The sequence below is a fragment of the Leopardus geoffroyi genome, chromosome A2 (genome assembly GCF_018350155.1).
Source record: "Leopardus geoffroyi isolate Oge1 chromosome A2, O.geoffroyi_Oge1_pat1.0, whole genome shotgun sequence".
NCBI lineage: Eukaryota > Metazoa > Chordata > Mammalia > Carnivora > Felidae > Leopardus > Leopardus geoffroyi.
The window spans coordinates 167,883,113-167,910,654 of NC_059331.1; the positions used below are offsets into that span (position 1 = coordinate 167,883,113).

A 27,542-nucleotide genomic window follows, 5' to 3' on the forward strand; every position below is an offset into this window, starting at 1 on the left:
ACGCCCCCAGGAGGCCGGCGCTTGGCCGCCTTGACCAGTCCGGAGCCGCGCGCGGACGCGAGGTGGGTGGGTCTGCGGAAGCGGGTTCCTCCTCCTTTAAGGTTCAGTGACTCGTGGGCGGCCGGCCGCAGTGTCTGTGCACTTGTTTTCGGCAGGAGGTAATTATCGTGGCAACTCCTGTTAGTGCCTTCGCCCGGTACCCAGCACCCGGTCTCTGGCCCTTGGCACTCAGCACCCGGCACCCAGCGCTCAGCCTGCCGAGCACCTGGGCGGTCAAGCAGGACGTCTCCCGCGGGGTCTTGCGCTCTGCCAAAGTAGGTAAAAGGCCAGCAGAGTTGCTTCCGGACCCTTTTTGGGCGGAACCCTGGAAACCTGGCTTGTGTGGATGTGATAAGGGGCTCGGGCGGCCGGAGGTCTCGGGCTTCCCCACCTGGAGAAGGTAGATAGCCCTGGACAGGAGGCCCTCGCCCAATCCCTGGAGCCCTCCCTGTTCCTCTGTCTTACTACCTTCCCGACACCCTCGGCAGCTCGTTTATTTTGGGGATCTCCAAACATAACAAACACAGTAATTCATCCCCAGTCTACATTAAGTATCTTTTTTTTTTGGATTTTTGCCATGAAGCTGAGTTGTTTTTTGTTTTTTTTTTAATTTTTTTTTCCAACGTTTATTTATTTTTGGGACAGAGAGAGACAGAGCATGAACGGGGGAGGGGCAGAGAGAGAGGGAGACACAGAATCGGAAACAGGCTCCAGGCTCTGAGCCATCAGCCCAGAACCCGACGCGGGGCTCGAACCCACGGACCGCGAGATCGTGACCTGGCTGAAGTCGGACGCTTAACCGACTGCGCCACCCAGGCGCCCCTTCATGAAGCTGAGTTTGAAGGAATACTTAATCATTTTACCTTTGGTTTTATTTGGCTATAGAGAAGTCATGTAAATTGCTATTGTCTGTGTGATTTTCTTGGCATCTCTAATTAAAAATTCTAAGGAAGCAAGAAAATCTAGAAGCTCCGTTCAAATTATTTTAACAATGTATGTGAATTTAGATTTTTTTCGGTATCTTTTGAAATTTTGAGTTAAAACTTTTGTCATGACTCAAAAACTTTTTTTTTTTTATGGTCTGCAAAAAGCTTGCCAGCCCCCTATACTGTGCCCATGATGCACTGTGCTGTAAATTGTTGGTAGTGGGAAAACTGGGGGGACATGCGGTTTGTTCTGAGAGTTCCTCTGCTGACCCAGGCTAATAAGAAACCAGGAATGCTTCCAACCGGTTATATGCAGGGTTCACTTTTATTTTGAAAATGTCTCAGGGCCCAAAAGAATGAGGGAAAGACAGTATCTGAGTCTATTTTTCTAGACACCCAGGTTCTGTGAGCTGCGTTATACACCCCCCTGAACTGACCTGCATAATTTCTAGATTAATCTCTCCAAATCAGAAGGCAGGCAGATCGTATTTTAGGATGTGTGGCATTTAGATGTGTTCCAGAAAGTGGATGCATGCATTTCTGCTCTTTCTAACCCAGCACTCCGAGGTTCTAGACCTTTCTGTTTTCTTTAGCCCTTAGCCCAGGATAGGAGACTTCAAAAATGGCCAGAAGCTCACCCCTCCCTGTACATTCACCCCTTTGCCTTGTGGCTTTGCCCTTCCTTCCATCAAGAAGTGTATCTATCGGGGCGCCTGGGTGGCGCAGTCGGTTAAGCGTCCGACTTCAGCCAGGTCACGATCTCGCGGTCCGTGAGTTCGAGCCCCGCGTCGGGCTCTGGGCTGATGGCTCAGGGCCTGGAGCCTGTTTCCGATTCTGTGTCTCCCTCTCTCTCTGCCCCTCCCCCGTTCATGCTCTGTCTCTCTCTGTCCCCAAAATAAATAAAAACGTTGAAAAAAAAATTTAAAAAAAAAAAAAAAAAAAAAAAGAAGTGTATCTATCTTCCACTCCCTTGAATCTGGGCCTCAACATGTGACTTGCTTTGTCCAAAAGGACAGAAGAAAGTAGGAGGTTCCTGAAAAGCACTTGTGCGTTAGGGCTTGTCCTCTCCTACCACCCCCTGGCACCCTCCAACTGCTACTGTGCAAATAAACCCCAACTAAGCTAGTTTGGGGGGCCCAGTTATGTCTGTCACCCTATCTGCCACTCTTCTGCATCCCTCTAGAACATAAATCTACCCCAAAATACAGTTTTTCTCCCCTGCTCAAAGCACTGCAATGCAGTTATTCTCACTAACTGTAAGATAAAATGAAACTCCTTAACTTGGCATTCAAGACGTTGACTTTGGGGCCCTACCTCACCCTTCCAGACATCCTCCCCACTTCATTCTCTGAACAGCTCTTGGCTGCAGCCTGGCTCTCTCCTCTCTCCACCCCCAATACCAAGGCCCAGCCACTTTACTGTTCCCTATCCTCTTTGCTGCTGTTCAGTCAGTGCCACCTCCCTTCAGCGTTCACACCAGGACCTTCCTTCTCCACAAAGTCTTTCCGGACAATTCCAGTCTCTTCATGCATTCATTCAAAAATGTGGGGACACGATGGAAAGAACCCTGCTTCGGTCCCTGCTCCCACAGAGCTTACAATCCAGGGGTGCAGCAGAAAACGTACAGAGGCTACATTCCTGGCCATTCATTTGACCCTTAGGACACATGTCTTGTATCTGGGTCTATCCATAGTCAACGTATAAGCTCTTTAAGGTCTAGGGCATCTTTTCTTGTAAACATCTGTGTACTGCCTTCGATACCTAATAGAATGCCTTGTACAAAGTCGATACCTAAATAATAATGTTGATCGGTCCATAGGTTGGTGGCCCCGAGAAATTTCCCAAAGACTTCACGCTTCGGCACTCCTTCAGATTCTGTACCGATGTAGATGATTGTGTGGCGTTGCTCATGTTTCCAGCATTACGGTTCAGATGTCCACGATTGAAGGCACTGCTCGTTACTCTGTACTCTGGTTTCACTGCCTCATCGTGTCTTTGAAACTGCTAATATTCCAGATAATTCTCCTCGCTTCATTAGGCCTTGCTTTGATCCTCCTGGTCAAAATGAGATCAAAGTTTTGAGATATAAAGGGACAGAGACCCAATTTGTTTTAACCTCTTTATGCCCTGTACGAAACCAAGCCAAGCAATATTCAGATGTAACTTGTATTCCTTCCAGCCTCTGTCCGAGGTGGAGGTTTTTTCCCTTAGCCAAATAAGCAAAAGATGAACAAGGAAAAGTCTAGGAATAGCCCAGCTCTCCCTCCACAGTGGGATGGGTAAAGAAACTGATGTGTTCATGCAATGGAATAATGCACTGGGGTGAAAACTCAACAAACTACAGCTGCGAGCAACATTCTGGATGAATGTTGAAGACTGAGATGTGCTGAATGTTCTGAGACTGTGTTGAACAAAAGAAAGAACGATGCACACAGCATGATTCCATTTATATGAAGTTCCTAACCATGCAAGACAAAATAAGATACTATTTAGGGATACAAACATGCATAGAACTATAGAGGAGAGGGGGGAAGGATAAACTTCCAGGAAGGAGGGTCGGAGAAGAGAATGGCAGGAGGCATGCAGGGGCTGCAGAGAGATGATTGTGCTCATTGCTAAGACTTGTTGGATCTGGACGCAGGTTGCCATTTGCACGATGGATCCCACAGGGATCTCCCTTCACGTCACTGCAGCGGGTGCCTCCAGTTGGCAGAGCCTGGGTCATGTGCCCACGCCTGTCTGCAAAGGAAGTGAGTGTGTGATTTTTCCAGCTTCTTCTGTGGGACGGAGTCTCTGCTTCATAGGATAGGGGGTTCTTGTAACACAGAAAGGGGCTTCCGATATGGTTTGGCCGAGAGGAATTCTTTGGTGCAAATACGAAGTTCTCTGATGATCCAGCATAATCAAAGTATAAAATTTAGACTCCCTAAAGAAACACATGGACTTTAGGTTTTGCTAGATGATAACCAGCTAGTGGTGTGCTGGAGACCAGCTCTTAAAAGCTGGTTGTTGGTTTTTAGGAATTTTGTGAGTCATTTGTTAAACACAGCCATTATTTCAAGTTAAATTATAGACACACTCAGTTAAATTTTTCTGAGAGAGCAAGCCGGGGGGGGGGGGGGGGGGGGGTGGTGGAAGAGAATGAATCCCAAGAGGGCTTCACACTTGTCAGCACAGACCCCAACGTGGGGCTCAATCCCAGGACCCTGAGATCATGACCTGAGCTGAAACCAAGAATCGGCCACTCAACTGACTGAGCCACCCAGGCGCCCCAATTAAACTATTTTTGAGAGGTAGCAAAAACTCCTAGTCTGCCATGTCCTAATTCTTTTATCATACTTTACTCTCAGCTGGGCTCCAAAGGTTACTTAAATCCACAGCTGCGTGCTGCTTCTCCTTCAGTGGCCTCACACTGGCAGCCGGAATCCGCCGCGGTGGGAGCATTTGCAACATGGAAATCAGCAAATGATGCAGGTCAGAGGCCTCCTTCTTCCCCCTTGTAGAGCACCATTAGTTCTAGCATCCCATGGGAGCTGGCAAAGTCTCGGGAAGCACTTGAAGGTTTTCCGTACTGTGAACTAATGCCAAACAACCAGCTGATCAAAGGTGGTGTCGTTTGAGGGAAATTGAGGAGAACAACACACTCACCTGATGGCTGATCGTCCCAGGTGTCTGGAGAGGTGGAGGGCTCCTCCAGGGAAAATAGAATTTTCTCTCAGAAAAGCAGTTCTAAACCCATGAGAGTATAGCTAGGTTTAGAAACATCCATTACGTCACACTGATCAGAACTCACCCGTGGCTTGCTGGGGCACCTGGGTGGCTCAGTCGGTTAAGCATCTGACTTGGGCTCAGGTCATGATCTCGCGGTTTGTGAGTTCAAGCCCCGCGTCGGGCTCATGAACCCGGAGATCATGACCTGAGCCGAAGTTGGACGCTTAACCGACTGAGCCACCCAGGCGCCCCTGCTGGTTTTCTAAAGGGGCAAACGAAATTCATTGTTCCCTCTCACGGGAAGGACAGCAAGCGCGGGGTCAGGTGCAGAGAGGGAACAGACGTAGCGGGAGTTGATTGGCCTGGAGCTGCCGTGACAGAGCCCTCAGACCGGGCAGATGCGTGCAGTCCTGATCTCTCACAGCTCTGGAGGCTGCAAGTCTGACCTGAAGGTGCCGGCAGGGCTGCTTGTGCCTGAGGCCTCTCTCCTTGGCGTGTGGACGCCTGTCCTCTCCGTGTTCTCATGTGGCCGTCCCTCTGTGTGCCTGTGTCCTGATCTCCTTATCAGGACACTGGTCACACTGAACTGGGGCCCTCCCTCATGACCTCATTCTAACCTAGTCACCTCTTTGAGGACCCCATCCCAAATACAGTCACAGTCTGAGGTCCTGGGGTCAGGAGGTCAACATGAACTTGGGGGGGACACAGTTCAGCCCCTAACAGGGGGCATGGTTAAGTTCTCTCCTGATGGCCCACCTTTCTCAGGGGAATAAAGAGCAAGCTCATCCTCGAGGGAAGAATGTAGTGTTTGAGATCCTGGGAGGGAAAAGGTGTGACGTAGTCAATACTGGGGCGGGCAGGGGCAGGCACAGTCACCAGGGGACAGGCAGAGGCGGACATGGTCACTAGCGGGTGGGAATTAGTGGACATAGTCAAGGGGGGGTGGCAAACAGGGACCAGAATCACTAGGGGGCAAGTCAGGGATGAACATAATCACCAGCAAGTGGGGAGTAGCGGACAGAGTCACCAGGGGGTGGGCAGGGGTGGGGACAGAGTCTCCAGGGGGCAGGCAGGGGCGGACAGAATCACTAACGGGTGGGCAGGGATGAACACAGACACAAGGGTGCTGGCAGGAGTGGACATAGTCTTAGGGATGCTGACAGGGATGTAGACCCTACGAGTTGGGCAGGGGTAAACATAGTTACCAGGGGGGCAGGCAGGCGTGGGCACAGCCACCAGGGAGTGGGCCGGGACAGAGACAGTCACCAGGAGGCAGGCAGAGGAGGACAGACTCACCAGGGGGCAGGCTGGAGTGGGCACAGCCACCAGAGGGTGGGCAGGGGCGGGGACAGTCCCCAGGAGGCAGGCAGAGGTGGACAGTCACCAGGGGAGAGCAGGACGGATGAGGAAGGGCACAGCACTTCTAGGCAGCTCCAAGCTCCACTTTAGGCACCAGACGTAGCTGCCCTCTAGGCACCGGACCCCGCATCTAACTGCTCCCTCTGCTCAGTGCTCCCCTGGGCCTTGCTCTCCAGTTCCCATGTTCAACTCTCGCCAGCCTGTGTTAACATTAGTGGGTGAACGGCTCCTTGCAAGGTAGGCAGGATAGCGCTTAGGAACGGCCTCAGAAATCGGAGAACCAGGTTGGAAAGCCACCTTCACCACTTCCTGGTTGTATGGCTTTGGGCAAGTTAACAACGTGCTTTGTGCCTCCGTTTTCTCATCTGCAAAAGCTGGGAATCATGAAGACGCTCAGCTGGTGTGGTTGCTGTGACTGAATGACATATCCGTGGAGTGCAGAGGCACCCTCACGTGGGTTGTCATCACCTGAAGAACCAGGATCTAAGCATGGAGTGCGCGGACATTTACATATTGGGTTACATACCTACGAAACAGTCACAAGTTTCAAAGAAATTTGTAGCTCCCGCGCAGGGGCTTAAACACAAAAACGTGCTTAAAATGAAAGAGAAGAACTTTTTTTTTTTTTTTTCAACGTTTATTTTTTTGGGGACAGAGAGAGACAGAGCATGAACGGGGGAGGGGCAGAGAGAGAGGGAGACACAGAATCGGAAACAGGCTCCAGGCTCTGAGCCATCAGCCCAGAGCCCGACGCGGGGCTCGAACTCGCGGACCGCGAGATCGTGACCTGGCTGAAGTCGGACGCTCAACCGACTGCGCCACCCAGGCGCCCTAAAAGAGAAGAACTTTAATTTGCCAAGAAATTGCGTAGCTGTGGTATCCGTAGAGTTGAAACTTAGAGGAGACCCAACCAGAGGAAACGAAGGCATGTGGGACTTGGGATTCGCTGCGGGGGGGGATTGCAGAGAATCCCTGGAAATCTAAGTCCACAGATAAAAATCGCATCCCACCCCCACCTCGACTTGCCCTTCAACCCTTGGTGTCAGCTGCTGATCTTAACAAGACTGTGTCTTAGGTGAGGCACGTGGTTTTCACCTGCTCTGCTAACCCTCGCTGAAGAGTGACTAGGGGAGCAGGGCTGCTAGTGGAAGAAAGAAGAGGGACGTGAGGGTTGGTGTGCGGTGAGAATCAGCCTTATTCACCCGTTCTGCAACGTTTCAGATGCCACGGGAAAGCAGGACCCCACGAGATTCCAGATAAGAGACCCGTACAGACCTCTTTAAAGGTCTGCCCTGTGCCGTATACACACAAAAATGCCTGATCTCTGATTCAAAGGCAACCTTTGAGGAGGCGAGCTATCTCACCAGGGTGTACGTTGGATGGCAGAGAGCAAAACAGCAGTAGGGGGAAGGGCCTGGGCCAACAGGGCGCGGGGGCGAAAGATTGAGGAGGACACAGGGCGTGCGGAGGCCAGACAGGGAGGACTCAGGAGGACGGGCTGCGTGCCCGGACACACCACAGACGGTTTTTTTGTTTGTTTGTTTTTTGTTTTTTTTTTAAATTTTTTTTTCAACGTTTATTTATTTTTGGGACCGAGAGAGACAGAGCATGAACGGGGGAGGGGCAGAGAGAGAGGGAGACACAGAATCGGAAACAGGCTCCAGGCTCTGAGCCATCAGCCCAGAGCCCGACGCGGGGCCCGAACTCACGGACCGCAAGATCGTGACCTGGCTGAAGTCGGACGCTTAACCGACTGCGCCACCCAGGCGCCCCAAGACGGTTTTGTTACGAATGCCTGACGGCGGGAACGGCTCCCTGCCTCGATGAAACCTCAGCAGGCCAAGTTAGATGAGCAAGCCCTCCCCGGCTCTGCGGGGGAGGCCCAAAGCCAGGGCCCAAAGCCAAGGTGAAGACACTCGTCTGAAAAATATCCTGCTTGGAGAGCCAGCTCGTAAACGGCTCGAGAAGAGGCAGTTAAGTGCTCAGGGAACGGGATGCTGACCTTACACTTTTTATGATAGCTTTTTAATTATGCTGTGGAAGGGAAAAGAAGGAAACAACGAGAAAAGTATATTTAAGAAGTTAGCCTTTCTCCCCCTCCCTCAGATGCGTCCTCTGGACGCAGCCGGGGTGGCCGGGGCGGGGTGGGGGGGTGGCGGTAAGTGTTTCCACATTCCTGCTACACACACAGAAGTGTTTCTTTACGACACAGTTGAGATCTATTCTGCCACTTGATACTTTCATTTGACCACATATGGTGGCTATGTCACCACATCACTACGTGCAGCTCTGTTTCATTCTTTCCACGGCTTCATTAGCAGTTCACGGACTAGTAGTTTTTGTTTATTGATCTGATCTTATAGGGACACACATTCGAGTTGTTTGTTTTTTTTATTTTCCAGTCTTGCTTAAACGATGCTGTATCATCTATCTTTGTGCATATATTTCTGCACACTTGTGCAAGTCTCGGAGGCGAGTGGGCCCCTGGTGGACACTTCCTCTGGTTTGCAACAGAGGAAGCCAAAGCGGCCAGATGCTTTGGGGAAAGGCAGTACTGGGCCCGGGTCCCATCGCCGCGAGGGGCTCCCAGGGGACCTGGGAGGGACACAGCCGGAGCTGGCTGGGAAGGGAATTGGTTACATGTTGAGTCTTCACTCGCCGCCGGGCCCGAGGAGGGAGACTGCCTGTCAGGACCGTGGGGAATTCACCCCAGGGAACGCAGGCCTCATCCAGGCCTCCTCAGGGTCTGCGAGTCCTGGGACAGGCCCAAGGAGGGTAAATTAAGTCAGCAATGCCCAGGGGGGAGGGATCTCTCGAGCCTGGCGGCTTTAGACAAAACACTGACTTAGCCCCTGAGAGCCCAGGCCACGTGCTCGAGGACTGGGCCCTGGAGGGACGGGCGGAGGCAGGAGGGCAGGATCCAGGTCACTGTGTAGTCGCTGTGCAAGAACCAGTTCCCAACCGTCGGCTGCGACACCCCGGGCACGAAGCAGGCCCCTGTGCCACGCATCACTAAGGAGCTGGGAGGGCTGGTCTCGGCCGCCTGTAGCACTGTCGGAAATACCTCAGTTACCTTCATGCGCTCCCGAGCCGTGGCGAGCCTACACCTCCTGCCGCTGAGGTCCCTCTCGCAGGGTGTGTTTGACCCCGTTTTCAAGTGAGCGTCCTAAAATCGCTCTACCCAGGAAGTCGGCTCGATAGTGTCCCCGACATGAACTTTCCCGGCAAGACAGAGGGTGCCGCCGGGCCCTGATGTGCTCCCCCACGGTGCTCGCTCGGGACTCAGCAGCGGGTCAGCAGGGCGCGCATCCACGCCAGGGGCTGCGCTGAGGCCCCGCTCGGCTGTCATTGGGGACACGTTGGGTTTTGTGAGAAACCTCAGTCTGAGAACACAGACGCTGCTCCACCCGTGCGGGTCCTGCCAAGCCGTGCGTTTGCTGGGAAGGTTTCTCTGACTGCAAAGCGTCAGGACAGGCACACAGGCAGAACGTTAGCCCGAGACCCCTGCGTTGCTGTGTTTGAATGTGACATCGTCACAGTTGAAGTTCTTGCTGTCATCGTTGGGGGGGGGGGGCCGTCTCCCTTAGGACCAAGTCCCCCAGGGCAGGGCCAGGCCCTATAGCATCCCTATCCGGCACAGCTGTGGCCTCACCAGGCTTGTGGTAGAGGGTGACTTGGAGTTCACGGACGGTAACAGATCCCCCGAAATGCCGGGTTCGCTCACCGCATCCGGAAATCGTCCAATGAGGCAAATGCCCTCCAAGCTGCACGCTTAGAAATTCAGCACAAGAACCACACACACAAGCCCTTGTCTGGAAGATGCTGCTGTGGAAAGCACTTTACTGACTGCGTGATGGGAGGCGTGTGTGCCGGGCTTGGGGCGCTGGAAGCGTTAACAGGAAGGTGGATCCTCCCAAGAGGAGGGCTGCAGCCTGCCCCACCTGCCTGTCCTGGGAGCGGGGAGTCCTGGAGGGCCTCCTGGCGGCACTGTTAACCCGGGCAGAACTGGGGGGGCGGTAACGCTGCGGGCGCTGTTTCCGGGGCTTCAGGGCCGAGAGTCTCTCTCTCTTCTGTCCCGGGCACTCCTGGGCTGTGAGCACGGGAGCCTGTCACATGTCAGAGTACTGGCACATTGGGGACCAGAGGTGACACTACTTACCCTTCTTACCTTACACGTCATTTTTGCTTAATATTGGGCTTAGCCCAGATCTTGGGGCGATGTCTTCTAATGGAATCAGCAGCCGATGTTACAGAGAAGGAAACTGAGGCTGAGAGGGAGTAGGGCTCCCTCTGCTCGGTCTCGCCCCAGCCACGGGCCAGGTGCCCCACCCCTCTGTCCTGAGGCCCCGCGATTCACCCAACATGAGCCAGCGAGTGGGCTGCAGGCGTCATGGGGGAGTAGGTCTTGAAATGGGGACTTCTTCTCCCTTCAGACCTCCAAAAGTGGGCCTGAACAGCCTGTCGCTTGTGTGTGGTGTTTTGTAGCCCCCAGAGCACGTGTGATCCAGGATTTAAGTTCACAGTAACCCACCAGGGTCCCTTCTCAACGGATGAGGACACTGAAGTGTGAGGGGGGCAAACCGCACACCCAGGCTGGCGCGGTGAGCGCGCGATAGAGGCAACTCTGAATTCCAGCCGTCCGTCCCGAGCCCAGAGCGCTCCGTGACCTGTCCCACGGCCAGCCCAGGAGAAAGGGAGACAGCGAGAGACGGGGTGGGGTGTAGACAACGGATACGGACACGGTTATAGTAGAGACAGATGTAGCCGTGCTGTGCCCATGGATACAGATACCATAAACAACGTTACAGTCATTGACATGCTATGGACATCGATCCAGCGATGCTCGTGGATGTACAGGTAAATACACATCTGTAGATAGACACTGGCAGAGGTGGAGACAAATACAAAGTGCCCCGCTGAGCTGGCCAAGTTAAATTCTCACATGCGGGGCCCGTGGGGGGCTCAGGCTGCGAAGCCTCCGACTCTTGGTTTGGGCTCAGGTCATAGTCTCACAGTTCGCGGGATCCGGCCCCGCGTCCATTCTCTCTCCCTCTCTCTCTACCCCTTCCCCATTCACGCATGCGCGTGCACATGCTCTCTCTCTCTCTCTCTCAAAATAAATAAACATTTTAAAAGTCAATGAGAGAAAATGCTCTATATGCAACTAGAAAGCCTGGGCCCAGATTCCGCCGCCCCTGGCTTCCTTCAGTCCACACAGGGACCTCCTTGTGGAAGGGAGACCAGGGAAGCCCTCTCTGCCGTGCCGGGGAGCGCAGGACCGCTGGCTCTGTGTACGGACAGGCGGATAAAAGTCCCCTTTCTCTTCTCAGAATCAATGTTTTATGTAGTTAGAAACTTCTGGAGCTTCCTGAGACAGTCTGGGAGACAGCTTATAAATAGCTCCATTTTTTCCTTATATACATGCAAGCATAGAAGGGGGACTCAAAAAAATCAACAGTAAAAAATATTTGTTACATGTTTTACTATTGTAAAATTGAATTATAATTTAAGAGCTTCGATACATTTCTAACCGTGGTAGATTTTAAGGTAATTACGTGTCTCTTCAGTAATATATTTGCTATCAACTTATTGCATAAAAGGATTGCTTGTGAATTCAAAATTATTTTTAGATTTATAGCCCTCTCAAGCGAAAAAAGGGTTTTTCAGAAATACTTCCGATTGCCAATGTCAGGTGGATCGTCCATTTGCCATCAATAACGCCTCCTCCAGAATCCTCCGTCATATAAATCCAGCCTGACAGGCCCATAATGCATGCTGCGAGGGTGTTCTCAGGGGTAAGGAATGATATCTGTGTGAGTTATATTAGGCCGGCCTGTGGAAAACAGCCATCCCGCAATTTATGAATTCAGATGCTCCCAGAACACGCTTTGGTATTCCAAGGAGACGTAGGTGTTTTCATTTGCGTTGGCTGTCTTGATAAATGTTTATGGTGAAAAACTGCTGATCTGGAAAAACACTTCTGTGCACCGTTGTCCGGCCTGCCTCTAATGTTTATTGCCCACATTATCAAAATTGTACGGCTCTATTACGCGCCCCGAGGCTGTTTTGTTGTGATTTTTCCAACATAAAGGCTTTGTGGGTGGCTCCAGGTGAAGCCTCGGTGTCCAAGACGAGCTTGGAGAAGGCAGGTGGCAGAGGCCTCCCTGGGGACACTGTCGCGTCTAACGTGTTACTTTACGTGGCCTCACGGGCCGGGCAGTGTCGTGTTGTGATGTGTTCTGGTGGGCTGTGTTGAGCTGCGTATGTTGCCTGTAGTATGTTGGTTTATATTGTTGGAGACCACAGAGCCATGGTCGCAGTGTGGAAGATAATCATTTCATGTGGGTTGAGGACAGAGTAAGTGTTTGGGCTAAATGTTACAGTGTCCACACGGTCTACGTTGGCTGGGGGGTTGCCCCTCTCTTCGCCTTCTCTCCCGTCACTTGGTTCATTAAAATATGGGGTTTGATTTGTTCATTTGGTTGTTTTAAAAGTTAAAGTCTCGGGCCTCGAATCTTACCCAGCCTGCTGCCTTTGGGTAAGTGCGCGTGCATGCGTGTGCATGTGTGTGCGCGCGTGTGGGTCTTGAAGACCCCAGGGGAGACTGGGATGCTGCGATTTATCTTCGGGCCCAGTTCTAATGCCCAAGTTCCTGAGTCAGCAGCCTTTATTAATACAGCCGAGGAGGCTAATTCCCCTCAGGCTGCACTCAGTTCCTCTTCCAGTGATCTCTGTCTTGCTTAGCTCCTGGCCTGCGCCTGGGAGTGGGGTTTAATCTGTTATCTGAATACCATTCATAAGAAAAAGCATGCAAGTAAACATGTGGCATTAAATAAGGAATTATTTGTGAAAGTCACACAATCCCTTCCTGTAGTCAGGTCACTGAAAAGGAACCATACGCTATCTTTTTCCTGAAAGATTGGTTTCAGAAGCATTAGAAATCCAAGGGGAATAAATCAGATTAATTTTCAAAATTAGCAGGGATAAGCTTTATTCTGAAATCATGAATGTTCTCTTTTAATTAATTTCAAATGTGGCTAATCCGTTTTAGGCGTGTTACAATATTAAATAGTAGACTGGCGTGTGGCAGGCGGAGGCGGTGAATATCCTTGATCTCTGTAAATACTTAGACCGGTTGGCTTATAACGCATAATGTCAAACGCTGTAAAAATCCTGATCTTCTACTTCCGTCTCATTGGCAAGAATAAATAGGCTTGTGCTGGGCACACGGGCTAAAACAGGAATTCGGTATTGTTCAAGGACACCCCGGAGGAGGTGCAGGGCCCCTGCCGGCTGGCAATGGTTTATTCAGCGTGGTTTTCCTCTTCCCAACAGCAGATCGAGAAAATCATTAGATTAGCAGCTCTCACAACTGTGCTACTGCTCGGCCAGGTCATCAGCCACGGGGGAGGGACAGGAATCGGTTCGTTGGAGTGCCATGGGGACGTGGCAGAGAGCTTCTTCCTGCTTCCCCGAAACCCAAGGAATCCAGCGAGATGACGGCAGCCGTCAGCGTGAACGCGGCCAGCAGCCCAGACTCGCCCTGGTTCTGCACCTCCAAGCTGAGGCAGGGGTGAATCTCGCAGACACGCCCACACCCAGCTCTACTCGGTGGCATTTTACGGAGTCAAAACAGGACGTTCTTCCTGTGTTAATGCTCGCAAGGGAGAGGAGACTCAAGCTCACGCTGGCCACCCAGGCCTGGGATGTTGATAGTGGCCTCCATGCGCTATGCGGGGCGAGCGAGACCTGGCTTGGGCAAGGAAGCGTCCTGCGGGCCTCTTGGCTTCCATTCCTTCGAGCACCAGTGTTGAAGTCCTCTGGGCTCAGCGCTATTCGAGGAACTGTGATTACTTACACAGAGTTTGTCAATAAACCCTCACATAAACACGGAGAGTTACTTACGGGCCTCAGCTGTCCTATGCGTGCACTTTAGGAGAGACACAAACGTAATTAATGATTTTAATCAATTAATGAAAATATTAGGTAATGACTGATGAGTGCTAGATAGAAAATTAAAATAGGTTGAGCAGATGAGGTTAGAGAGACCCAAGGTGGAGACTCTGGAAGGTGGAAAGGGGAGGGAGGACCCAAGGACCCAGAGCAACGGGACATCTTCCCAACTCCAGCCCCCGCCAGGCGTCCCCCGACCCACCACCTTGAACAGAAGGTGGCCCAGGTAGGCTCACCCCTCCCCCACATCAAACAGGAGTCCTGCCCACCACCGAAAGCAGGTGACCCAGCAGCACCAGCAGAGTGCTGACCCACTGACAAGAAGAAGCCAGGGGACATACGCCCTCCCCCAGCTAGAGAGATAGGGTGGCCCAGGGCTCGAGCAAGGAGGAATCCACCATCTGGCCCCAGAATCATTCTAGGCCTCTAAAGGCACCAGGCGGCTTGGCCTGGGGAAGGTCCCTCCACCCGCTCAGGAAGCACCAGCAGGAACCTGTGGGAGCCCCATCAGGACCAGACAGGAAGCAGAGCAAAATAGCTCCTCAAAAATCTCTGAAAATTATTATTTTTTAATGTATTTTTTTATTTTCTAATGTATTTTTTTTTTAAGAGAGAGCACAAGCAAAGGAGGGGCAGAGAAAGAGGGGGAGAGAGAGTCTCAAACAGCCTCTGCACTGACAGGACAGAGCCCGATGTGGGCCTCAAACTCACAAACTGAGATCAGGACCTGAGCTGAGATCAAGAGTCAGATGCAACACTGGCTAGAAGCTTGCAAAATTTGGGAAAATGCATAAACCTACAGATGCGAGTACAGTTTACCTTAGGTTAGGACCCCCCCACCAAAAAAAAAAAAAAAAAAAAAAACCTCATCGAAGATGCATCATCAGGAAACTAAAGACCAAGAAAAACTGTTGAAAGCAGCCAGAGAGAGATCACAAAGTACCAATACAGGAACACCAATTCGAATGCTGGCGCATTTCTCATCTGAAACCCGAGGCCAGAAGGAAGCAGCATGACACGGTCCAGATGCTGGAAGAAGAGAGCTGTCGGCCACAAATTCTATATCCTCCGTGAAGCTATCTTTGAGGAGTGAAGGGGAACTAGAGACGTTCTCAAAAGAAGAAAAACTAAAACACTTGGTCACTTCCGGACCTACTCCTCAAGAACAGCTAAAGAAGTCCTCCGGACCTTAGGGTAACGATGAAGGAGCGTCAGCAAGGAAGACGACGGGAGGAACAGGTACAACAGGCCTGCCTTTTCCTTGTGATTTTCCTAAATCATCTTTGATGATCGAAACAGAAATGGTAACACCATTTGATACTCAAGACCATGATATGTAAGAGCGGGGAAATCACAGTTGCCAAATGCAATCAGGCTTTGGATGCTTAGCTTGAAATGGGAAAATGGGCGGCCGCGTAGTAAAACGCTCCCTGAATGCTTATGCGAAGAAACTGACTGAGCTGCAACATAGCAGGCTAATAGCAAATTTGGGGAAAGCACGTTGAAATCTGCATTATTAGCACTGTATCACTAGGACTCAACGCTTGACTGAACAGGATTTAAAATGTATGAGCAACTTACGTGTGCGTACAGAAAAATTCTTCTTGCTTATTTTTCCCTTGATTTAGCAATAGTCAGACCTGCAAATGCATAAAATCTTAAGTGATTACAAAGAAGGTGCCTTGCATAATGACGACTACCTCTGTTTGCAGCTGTGATTTTAAAAACCGTTGCCTAATAAGCCAGCATGGAAAGTGGCTCGTAATCTCCTCTTTTGCAGGAGCAGGAGCAGTGACCTTCTCGGTGGCTCTGAGGAGTATGGGCTACCATCAGAAAGCACAGTGGGTTCTGCTAAGCTGGTGGTCAAGCAGCGGAGACGTCATGGCACATGGGGGACTGGAAGCCCAGACAGGGGACGCTAACAGAAAACGGACAGCAGAGAAGCAGCCCTGAAGCCCAGAGCCCACTCACCGTGGTCTTGTGACGAGGGTCCGCTCCCCGCCACGTGGCCTCCCTGCCCGCCCCCTCAGATTACAGACTGGCATGTCCGGACTCTTCCCCCGAGAGGTGGCCTGGAGGGGACCCTGGTGAGGCTGGGGTGGTCTCAGCCCCTGTATTTCTGGGCCCCACGCACGCCTCTTGCTTGCCCCCAGTCCTTCTGCGACTTCCATGAGGCCTGGGCTCCCTGTACCCACGACTTGGCAGCTTGGGCCCTACAGTGTGAGCGGTTTCCTGCTGGTAGGACCCACGTGCCCCTGACCGCCCCGGGCCCTCGCCTGCCTCTGTCTCAGGTCCTGCCTCTGGCCCCGCCTCTCCCCTGGGGATCCCGGCTCTGCCGAGTCTGGGACAGTCACTGCCACCTGTCACCTGGCATTGTGCTGTGGAAGAGAGAAGCGTGACCACAGGAAGCACGCTCAGTCGTTCCCACCAGAAGGTTCTACTGCAGTCAGGGGTCCCCTTCCACCTCCTGAGTGGGGGACGGGCCTTGCCCTCCGCCCTCCGGCTCAGGCAGCTGTGATAACGAGACAACAACAGTACCACGGGTGCCCTCACGCAGATTCCTGTAGGTCTTCTGCTGAAACCGAGGTTCTGAACCCCAACTACGAAACATCTCCTGAGTTAATGAGACTGACACCCGTCCCCCCCCCCCCCCCCCCCCCCACCGCCATCCCGGAAAATCCTGGAGAGGAGGAAACATCCCTGGGGCTCCGGGAGCCTGGGCCCCTGCTGCCCTCCCTGGACCAGCCAGGTGAAGTCCGCCAGCTGTGACAAGAGCCCTGGCACCCGCCCGCACCTGTGTGTTCAGCCAGACAGCGCATCGTCATACCATATGTGGCTCTTTGTACCTATTTGCACGTGGACGTAATACCACAAATAAAACACTAAACGGGAGGAATCAGGGAAAAACATAGAACCCAGAATATTGGGGGCCACTTACGCTCCTCTGGGAAAGCAGCGGGGACACTGTGGACGTGTTAATATTTCTACCGCAGTGAGACCACATGTCAAATGTCAAGTCTGTGCGTAATTGTGAGAGAGAGATATAAATAGAGGAATTATTATAATTCCGTCATAATTTGCTACTTGACCAAAATAAACTAATAAGATAAATAAACATGGCTGCTTTTGCCCAACTGACTAATATGACCTGAATAGAAATAAAATATTGGATGAGTTGGAGATGCCAAGTTTAAACTAGATTAGCAACAAAATCTCAGTGTGCCGTTTCGATATAATTAACGGGATGATTTAATGTGTTTTTCGCTCAGAATCGTCGTGAGGCGTTTTTTTGCAATAGCGTAGAAATGAATCCGCACGCGTCCGGGCTGCAGAGGAATAAAAGGTTGTAATATTTTTGAGTCCTCTTGGCAGAGTAATCCATCTGGCACTCTGCAGGACAACGGAGATGTTTTTCTTCCGATCATTCACAGCCATTATTTAATGCGGGGTAACAGCCACAGTCTTCATTAATATATTAACCTATGGCTCAAAAAGGCCTTGCAGTAAACCAACTGAGGACTCCTCATGACGGGTTTATATCATAGGGCTTGGAGAGACTGAGCCGCGGAGACACTGACCTCAGGGATAAGCCCAGCGTTTGTTACCGACGGCAGAAGTGTGGCCAGCGAGTGAGGAGGGAGGTGGTCAGAACCCTCACGGAAGCCACTACACGCGGGACAGAGGGCCAGTTACAAACATACACGATACGGGGCGCCTGGGTGGCTCAGTCGGTTAAGCCTCCGACTCGGGCTCAGGTCATGATCTCACGGTTCGTGGGTTCGAGCCCCGCGTCGGGCTCTCTGCTGTCAACACAGAGCCCACCCTCTGTCTCCCCTCTCTGTCCCTTCCCCGCCTGCACTCGCTTGCCTTGTCTCTCTCAGAAGTAAAGAAACATTTTTAAAAACACATATATGATACAACCTTAGAATGTAATACTTGGCGACCTCAGAAAGAATGTGGTAGAACCACTGTATCTCACTGGCCTCAACTTCTGCTCATTCCATGCAGCCCCTCCAGCCTCCTGGCCTCTCTCCAACACGCAGGCCTTTCCCACACCGAAGTTCCTGAGGCAGCACTTCCTTCAGGGAGATCTGGAAGAGAGAGAAGGGTCGAGACCAAGCACCTTCTCGGGAGGCCTCCTCTGGCCGCAAGGTAAAAGTCACAGCCCCCATTGGGGGGGGGTGGGGGCTGCCCCTTCTACCCTTTGATTTTTGCCCCAGGGCTTGTCACTGACATACAATGTACTTTATTTATCTTGATTTTCATCTCTTCCCTAAAAGGTGAATTCCATAAGGGCGGGAGGATGAGTCAGAGCCCAAGCAGGAAACAAAAGGGAAGCTTGAACTGTGTTCTTTGAGGAGAGTTTAGTAAAAGGGCCATTTCCCAAGAAGGGCAAGGAGGTAGGGAAGCCTGGGGTGAGGCAGCACCTGAGGGCAGTGACCCAGCCCGGGGGACAGGGATGTGAGAGAGGACAACAGCCACTGACCCTCAGCTTAGGGCGGCTCGGTCAAGCACCCCCCCCCCCACCCTGCGGTTGCCCCACATCACCCACCCCAAGCGGAGCCTGGAGCTGGGGCCCCGGGCACAGTGCTAAGGTGGGGGCAGGGGGTGGAATCTGCACGGTGACACACAGGGAAGTCAGGTCTGTCCCCCGTTGGACCTCCATCCCTACTGGCGCACAGGAGGTGTGAGTGTCCTGGGGCTGCCAGGACAAAGTACTGCATGGCGGGCGGGGGGGGGGGGGGGGGGGTTGCTTAGAACAGTAGAAACACATTCTCTCACAGTTCTGGCAGCCAGACGTCTGAAATAAAAATTTCAGTAGGGCTGCGCTCCCTCGGAAGACTCTAGAAAAGAAACTCCCACATCTCTCCAGTAGCTCCAGGAGGATACGGATGCCCCTTGGCGTCCCTTCACTTGTAAACTCCGTCTTCATGGGGCCGTCTTCCCGTGTGTCTGCGTCTGTCTGTCCTCACAAGGACACCAGTCATATTGGATCAAGGCCCATCCCCACTGAGGACGACCTCATCTTAATTTGATGACATGGGGAGACCCTATTTCCAATCACAGATGCTCTGTTTAAGACTTCAACCCAGCCTTTCGGGGGACACAGTTCAACCTGGAATACTGAGTAGTCAATAATGAATCAACGAATGAATTGTCTCTCCTGAGAATAAAAAAGAAAAGAGAAGTGAAGTTTGGGGGTAATTCAAACCAGCTCATTAAAGGCCCTCCTTCCATTATATATATATATATATATATATATATATATATATATATATATGTATATATTTTTTTTTCCCTTGACGTTATGTCAGATTATGAGCAGCAGTAAATCTCCAAGAAAAACAAAGGCCAGGATTTAGTGCCAGAAAGGAATCCTGAAAAAAAATTTTTTTTCATAAATAAATAACACAAGGAACTAGAAGCGGAAAGGGTAGTATACAGTTCAGGCATAGGACCGGGGAGAGGTTCAGAGCTCAGAAACGCTGCCTTCGGATGGGAGTATGATAGCGTCACCCCCACACCCCGTCATGCACAGCGCGGGGACCTGGCTCCTAGTGAGGGCTCTTCTCTAGAGAAATGAAATGTTTCCAAAGCAACCAGCAAACCCTTCTGCCACCACTGGATCCCCCGCCCGCCCACCCTGAAGCGAAGCCTGACAAGGATGAGCCCCAACAGAGCTACAAAGCCCTCTCTCAACACGCTGTCTGTCGCCTTTTTCCTAGCTTGAGGGTCAACAGAGAAGGATTGGACATTTCCAGGAAACCAGAAATATGAATGAGAAAGAGGAAGAGAAACAGGAAAAAGGGAAGGAAAAAGCCATTTGTACCTATGGTCCCAGTTCAATTAAAAATACACACAGTGTGGGGCGCCTGGGTGGCTCAGTCGATTGAGCGACTGACTCTTGATTTCGGCTCAGGTCATGGTCCCAGGGTCATGGGATCAGGCCCTGTGTTGGGTTCCGTGCCGAGCGGGGAGCCTGCTTGGGATTCTTTCTCGTCCTCTTCCCCTCACCTTTCTCTCTTTCTCTCTCTCTCTCTCTCTTTCTCTAATAAATAAATAAAAATAAAAAATGAAAAAAGTACAGTGTGTTTGTAGACACATCAACACACATGTGTTACGTTTGCACATATATATGTGTTTTTCGGGTTTTTTTTTTAATATTTATTTCCCTTTGAGAGAGAGATGGACAGAGCGTGAGCGGGGGAGGGGCAGAAAGAGAGGGAGACACAGAATCCGAAGCAGGCTCCAGGCTCCGAGCTGTCAGCACAGAGCCGGACACGGGACCCGAACCAACCAACCGTGAGATCGTGACCTAAGCCCAGCGCTCAACCGACTGAGCCACCCAAGTGCCCCGAGATTCGTGTGTTTTAGATGCCAGCAAACCAAGTATCGGTATTCAGACAGCAAGACCAAGGTTGGGCTGTAAATGTTAAAAGCCCTGATTTATGTCGCTGTCCTCGTGAAGCACAGCCTACTTCCCATGGAGGAGGATTGTTGAGCTACCAAACTGTTTTTCAAAAAAGCGACTGGAGGTTTCTTTGAATATCCAACAAGTACCAGGAACGGTGCCATCATTCCATCCCGTTAAGTGGAGTGCCAGGTGATGGTCACCGAGCAACAGAAGGGAGCCCAGCATTCAGCCTTGTATTTCCTACCGCATCTAAGGCTTTGTTAAAGAATATTTTAAGGACATCGCTTCTGTCACAAAAGAACTCAGTAAGTCTTCTGGAAAGGTGTACCAGTGGGTCCACCAAATAACCAAATGAGCTAGTCTGTTCGGTAAACTTGTTTAAACAGTATTATCAAATCAGATGCCAGAGTTAGTTTGATAAGAACGACCGTTTTGATGTTGGCTGGATATTTTGCTGTTTCTCTTAACAATAGCCAACCAGTGGATTCAGTTGTCTCCTGAGGCTTCCTGGGGACACAGCGGTAGCTCTACGTTATCAACCCAGAAGAGCGTCTCCTGTTTATTTAATTTCAGAGGCCACGTGACCACATAGGCTAGGAAGGATTCTAAAATCTTTACATGTGGGGGCTGTGTAAAACAGAGCCATCGCCACATAATTAAACATGGACTTTTGTGTCAGAAGGCCAATCCAGCCCACTCCGATTTTCTCAGTGACATTATGATAAAGGCAAAAGGTGCATTAAAAGCTTTGGATCTATACTAAGGTCATAAAATCTCGCCCAGAGACAGTTCCTGTCTAGGGATTCACATGCCAGAAACAGATCAATAATGGCTGTAAAAAGTTCTACAATATTCCCAACCAGCTGCTCTATAAAGTACAAGTGAACGCTCACTCGTTGAAGACGAAAGCATTCCCGTAATGCCAGTATTAAATATACAATTTACTCGACTAAAAGAATTTGTTTTCTGTTTATTTTCTTGGGAAGATCGGTTGACCAGTGAGATATGAGACTTGCTTCATTTTCCAGGATAAAATTCTGATGGAACTGCTGGTCTGCACCAACCACAGATAGGCCGTCTTCTTTCCCCTCCCCCGGTAGACTCTGGAGATGTTTCCTCTCGAGTTGTTGGGGTTCGACTTGACAAAATTCTAGAGGCGGTACAGAGTCTGTGATCAGAAAAATGCCTTTATCACGGCGAAAATCTGCTCGTGCCGATGGACCGGAGAGAAGGCAGAAGAAGCAGTTGTGTCTCGGGGTAGCTGCTGTCCCTTGAAATCCGGTAAAAATGGCCCCGTGAATGCAGGGCCTAAAAGTGAGTCCCCAAAGTGAGGGGCCTCTGGGACCCACACGCCATCCCCCAAACAGGAAGAATCATTTTCCTGGCAACGGAAAGATTAATCATGCGTTTCACAAAGGAGACGCAAGGTTCGGTAATGTGGCGACCTTGATTTACAATGGCCTCCTGATTTATTGTTGTGTATTTTTAAACCATGCTATTTAAAACACAGCTAATTTAAAAGCTAGTGTGTAGGCCCCGTCTGACTATTGCTAAAGATTTACTTTGTGCTAATAAGAAAATTATTGTGTCTACGCTATTCCCACTTCTCCCGCACTGTGTGATCCAACCTCCAATAAAATTGCTTGTCAGGTGAGAGACATTGGTTTTCTACTGTAGTTACTATTTCTTTGTCTCCCTCCCCCACCCCCCCGAAATACAGTTTACCGAATGTTACAGACACTGCATAAGAAAGATGCTTCATAGCAACAGTGCTCAGGGTGAATGAAACAGCAAGTGTTTTTGAAGGGGTCCTTTCTACCGGCAAGAACAGAAACATTTGTGCTTATTTGATGCACTTGGGTCAGAGGATAGACACATCAGCACCTTCCTCTCCTGCATGAGGAAACCGCCTGCCTCCCCGCCCAGCAAAGCCAGGCAGCCCAGTCGGCCACCCCCTTCCACTTGCACAGCGGCTGCTGGGATCCGGGGCGAAACTCATGAATTGATATTTTTAAAAAGTTCAGAATAGGGCCTGATTCATGGCAAACGTGCAGTGTTAGCCATTCTTTTTAACTCAAATATTAAGTTCTATGCAAGCCCATTTTGTCCTAAATATTGTTAGTACAAGACCAACAGGGGCTCCTGGGTGGTTCATTCGGTTAAGCGTCTCTTTTTTTGTTTGTTTGTTATTTAAATCCAAGTTAGTTAACATATAGTGTAAAATCAATACTATGTGTATTATTATATATAGAATTTAGTGAGTCATCACTTACATATAACACCCAGTGCTCTTCCCAACAAGTGCCCTCCTTGATGCCCATCACCCATCTAGCCCATCCCCCCACCCAACACCCTGCCAGGAGCCCTCAGTTTGTTTTCTGTATTCAAGAGTCTCTTATGGTTTGTCCCTCTCTGTTTTTATATTATTTTTTCTTACCTTGTGTTCATCTTTTTTGTATCTTAAATTCCACATAGGAATGAAATCACATGATACTTTGACTGACTTATTTCGCTTAGCATAATACCCTCCAACTCCTTCCATGCAGTGGCAAATGGCGACATTTCATTCTTTTTCATCGCCAAGTACTATTCCATTGTATATACATACCAGATCTTCTTTATCCATTCATCAGTTGATGGACATTTGGGCTCTTTCCATAATTTGGCTATTGTCGATAGGACTGCTATAAACATTGGGGTGCATGTGCCCCTTCAAATCAGCATTTTTGTATCCTTTGGATAAATACCTAGTAGTGTAATTGCTGGGCCGTAGGGTAGTTCTATTTTTAACTTTTTGGGGCACCTCCACACTGTTTTCCAGAGCGGCTGCACAGGCTTGCATTCCCACCAGCAGGGCAAAAGGGCTCCTCTTTCTCCACACCCTTGCCAACATCTGCTGTTGCCTGAGTTGTTAATGTTAGCCATTCTGACCGGTGTGAAGTGGTATCTCATTGTGGTTTTGACTTGTATTTCGCTGATGATGAGTGATGTTGAGCATTTTTTCATGCGTCAGTTGGCCATCTGGATGTCTTCTTTGGAGAATTGTCTATTCATGTCTTCTGCCCATTTCTTCACTGGATTATTTGTTTTTTGGGTGTTGAGTTTGATAAGTTCTTTATAGATTTTGGATACTAACCCTTTATCTGATATGTTGTTTGCAAATATCTTCTCCCATTCCATCGGTTGCCTTTTAGTTTTGCTGATTGTTTCCTTCGCTGTGCAGAAGCTTTTTATTTTGATGAGGTCCCGATAGTTCATTTTTGCTTTTGTGTCCCTTGCCTCCGGAGACGTGTTGAGTAAGAAGTTGCCACGGCCAAGATCAAAGAGGTTATTGCCTGCTTTCTCCTCAAGGATTTTGATGGCTTCCTGTCGTACATTTAGGTCTTTCATCCACTCTGAGTTTATTTTTGTGTCTGGTGTAAGAAAGTGGTCCAGGTTCATTCTTCTGCATGTCGCTGTCCAGTTTTCCCAGCACCACTTGCTGAAGAGACTGTGTTTATTCCAATGGATACTCTTTCCTGCTTTGTCAAAGATTAGTTGGCCATATGTCTGTGGGTCCATTTCTGGGTTTTGTATTTCTGTCCCATTAATCTGAGTGTCTGTTCTTGTGCCCGTACCTTACTGTCTGGATGATTACAGCTTTGTGATACAACTTAAAGTCCGGGATTGTGATGCCTCCTGCTTTGGTTTTATTTATCAAGATCGCTCTGGCTACTCGGGGTCTTTTCTGGTTCCATACAAATTTTAGGATTGTTTCTTCTAGCTCTGTGAAGAACGGTGGTGCTATTTTGATAGGGATTGCATTGAATATGTAGATTGCTTTGGGTAGTATCGACATTTTAACAATATTTGTTCTTCCGACCCATGAGCATGGAATATTTTTCCATTTCTTTGTGTCTTCTTCAATTCCTTGCATAAGCTTTCTATAGTTTTCAGTGTATAGATCTTTCACGTCTTTGGTCAGGTTTATTCCTAAGTATTTTATGGGTTTTGGTGCAGTTGTAAATGGGATCGATTCCTTGACTCCCTTTCTGCTCTCCTTCATTATTGATGTATAGAAATGCAGCCGATTTCTGTACATTGATTTTATATCCTGCAAATTTGCTGAGTTCATGGATCAGTCCAGCAGCGTTTTGGTGGAATCTTTTGGGTTTTCCATGTAGAGTATCATGTCATCTGTGAAGAGCAAAAGCATGACTTCTTCTTTGACAATTTGGATGCCTTTTATTTTTTGTGTTGTCTGATTGCTGAGGCTAGGACTTCCAGCACTATGATGAATAACAATGGTGAGAATGTACATCCTTGTCATGTTCCTGACCTTAGGGGTAAGTTCTCAGTTTTTCCCCATTGAGGATGATATTAGCTGTGGGCTTTTCATATATGGCCTTTATGATCTTGAGGTATATTCATTCTACCCCTACTTTCTTGAGGATTTTTATCAAGAAAGGATGCTATATTTTGTCAAATGCTTTTTCTGAAAAGTGTCTGACTTGATTTCGGTTCAGGTCATGATCTCATGGTTCATGGGACTGAACCCCACATCAGGCTCTGCACTGACAGCACAGAGCCTCCTTGGGATTCTTTCTCCCCCTCTCTCTCTGCCCCGCCCCGGCTCACTCACACTCTATCTCAAAATAAATAAACTTAAAAAAGACTTGAGTACAAGACCTACAAACAATTTTTTTTTAATTTTTTTTTCAACGTTTATTTATTTTTGGGACAGAGAGAGACAGAGCATGAACGGGGGAGGGGCAGAGAGAGAGGGAGACACAGAATCGGAAACAGGCTCCAGGCTCTGAGCCATCAGCCCAGAGCCCGACGCGGGGCTCGAACTCACGGACCGCAAGATCGTGACCTGGCTAAAGTCGGACACTTAACCGACTGCGCCACCCAGGCACCCCTACAAACAATTTTTAAAGAACCCATTAAAATTCCCCAAAGAGGGGCTCCTGGGTGGCTCAGTCGGTTAAGTGTCCGACTTGGGCTCAGGTCATGATCTCGCAGTTCGTGAGTTCGAGCCCAGCGTCAGGCTCACTGCTATCAGTGTAAAGCCTGCTTCGGATCCTCTGTCCCCACTCTCTCTCCCCTGTCCCCCACTCTCTCTCTCCCTCAAAAATAAATAAACATTAAAAAAAATTTTAAATAAGATTCTCCAAAGAACTGAGTATGTTGCAGTGTGAATAATTAAAATAACCAAAGTGATGGGGCGCCTGGGTGGCGCAGTCGGTTGAGCGTCCGACTTCAGCCAGGTCACGATCTCGCGGTCCGTGAGTTCGAGCCCCGCGTCAGGCTCTGGGCTGATGGCTCAGAGCCTGGAGCCTGTTTCCGATTCTGTGTCTCCCTCTCTCTCTGTCCCTCCCCCGTTCATGCTCTGTCTCTCGCTGTCCCAAAAATAAATAAACGTTGAAAAAAAAAATAAAAAAATAAAAAATAAATAAAATAACCAAAGTGAGCCCACAATCTCCTATACAAACCTCAAAACCCAAATGACTAGACCAGGGCCCCCAACTCTGCTGTTGTAAAACCTCCACTTTAAGCCACCGACAGAGTGCTCGCTTTGGCTGCACATATACTAAGCAACCGACAGATAGCTGTTTTCTAAAGACCTTTATGCCAAGCCCTGGAAGTGACCCCGGTCCTCTTCTTCGGATAAAACCATGAACACCAGGCACAGGCCACCATGGAGGCTCGACCACCAGGAGGAAGGCGCCTAGAGAGGGTGCCAGGGAATCCTGACTGAGAGGAGGAAGGTCCGTGTCAGAACACAGAGGTTGTGTGTGGCTGGGGCTAGCTGCGTGGAAAGGTGTGCCCAGGAGAAAGGGCCGAGGGGCGGGTGAGTAGCAAGATGCGGTTGCTGGTTTGGGGGATGGCAGGGCAAGAAGCAGCCCCAGAACCATAGAGCGAAGCCACCTGCCTGCGACCTGCTGGTCTTACAAGCTGTCACCTTCACAGCCCTCCCGGCACAGCAAGGACTTCAGGGAAACTAAACAGTGGAATGTGATCCCCCCATTTTCCCCCAAAAATGTGTGTGTGTGTGTGTGTGTGTGTGTGTGTGTGTGTGTGTGCGCGCACGTAAGAAAGAGTTCTGTGCTGAACAAGGAGACAACCAAATTTGGGTTTAGAAAGAGGAAGAGTTTTCTATACTGGTTATTTCTAAATAATTGCTCTGTTATTCTTCCTAGGATTTTTATTTATTTATTTTTTAACTGCTGTGTTACGTTGAATTCTTCCAGAAGCAAACCTTGAGTCAAGGATTTTAATGCTCCCAGGAGTACCAGCTCTCCGCCCGTGGCTCTTCTCCCTGCCCCTGGCCGGACCAGAGAAAGACACTTGTTCCAGGAGACCCTCGGCAGGTGCCGTGTGGAGGACACAGGGGCACCGACAAGAACCTCTTCTTACATTTCTAACTTTTTGATATTTTCTGAAATTTGTACATTGAACTTCTTGTAAGAAAAACTATATCCACTCAGAAAACAGCAAAATATACATGCCCGTTAACGTTGCCAGAGTTTCTGAATGGAGAAGACCATGTTTATTTTTTTATTTTTTATTTAAAAAAAATTTTTTTTTCAACATTTATTTATTTTTGGGACAGAGAGAGACAGAGCATGAACGGGGGAGGGGCAGAGAGAGAGGGAGACACAGAATCGGAAACAGGCTCCAGGCTCTGAGCCATCAGCCCAGAGCCCGACGCGGGGCTCGAACCCACAGACCGCGAGATCGTGACCTGGCTGAAGTCGGATGCTTAACCGACTGCGCCACCCAGGCGCCCCAAGAAGACCATGTTTAAATTTAGCCTGTGATCTGAGCGATGTTAAAGGGTTGGTCACTTTAGCCAATGATGACACTAAGTAGAATTTTATGCTAATTGAACATTCTTACTTCAAAATTCAAAGTGTAGGGGCGCCTGGGTGGCTCAGTTAAGCATCAGACTTCGGCTCAGGTCATGATCTCACGGTCCCTGAGTTGGAGCCCCACGTCGGGCTCTGGGCTGCCAGCTCGGAGCCTGGAGCCTGCTTTGGATTCTGTGTCTCCCTCTCTCTCTCTGTCCCTCCCCGGCTCACGCTCTCTCTCTCTCAAAAAGAAGTAAACGTGAAAAAAAAAAAAATTCAACTTGTATTAGTTTGCTCTGGCGTAAG

At 49.8% G+C, this 27,542-nt stretch overlaps 2 long non-coding RNA genes across 3 annotated transcripts; both read left to right on the top strand.

Annotated features, from left to right (window-relative positions):
• The first annotated feature begins 19 nt into the window (after positions 1 to 19).
• Positions 20 to 17,350, top strand: LOC123607176. Its single transcript, XR_006716687.1, has 2 exons — positions 20 to 314; positions 15,769 to 17,350. It is a non-coding gene; the product is annotated as an uncharacterized LOC123607176 (long non-coding RNA).
• Positions 17,351 to 17,818: 468 nt separating this feature from the next.
• LOC123607177 lies at positions 17,819 to 26,872 on the top strand. 2 transcript variants are annotated; one of them, XR_006716689.1, is made up of 2 exons: positions 17,819 to 18,140; positions 26,637 to 26,872. It is a non-coding gene; the product is annotated as an uncharacterized LOC123607177 (long non-coding RNA). The 2 variants fall into 2 exon arrangements; XR_006716688.1 differs by lacking the exon at positions 26,637 to 26,872 and adding an exon at positions 21,504 to 22,063.
• The last annotated feature ends 670 nt before the right edge of the window (positions 26,873 to 27,542 follow it).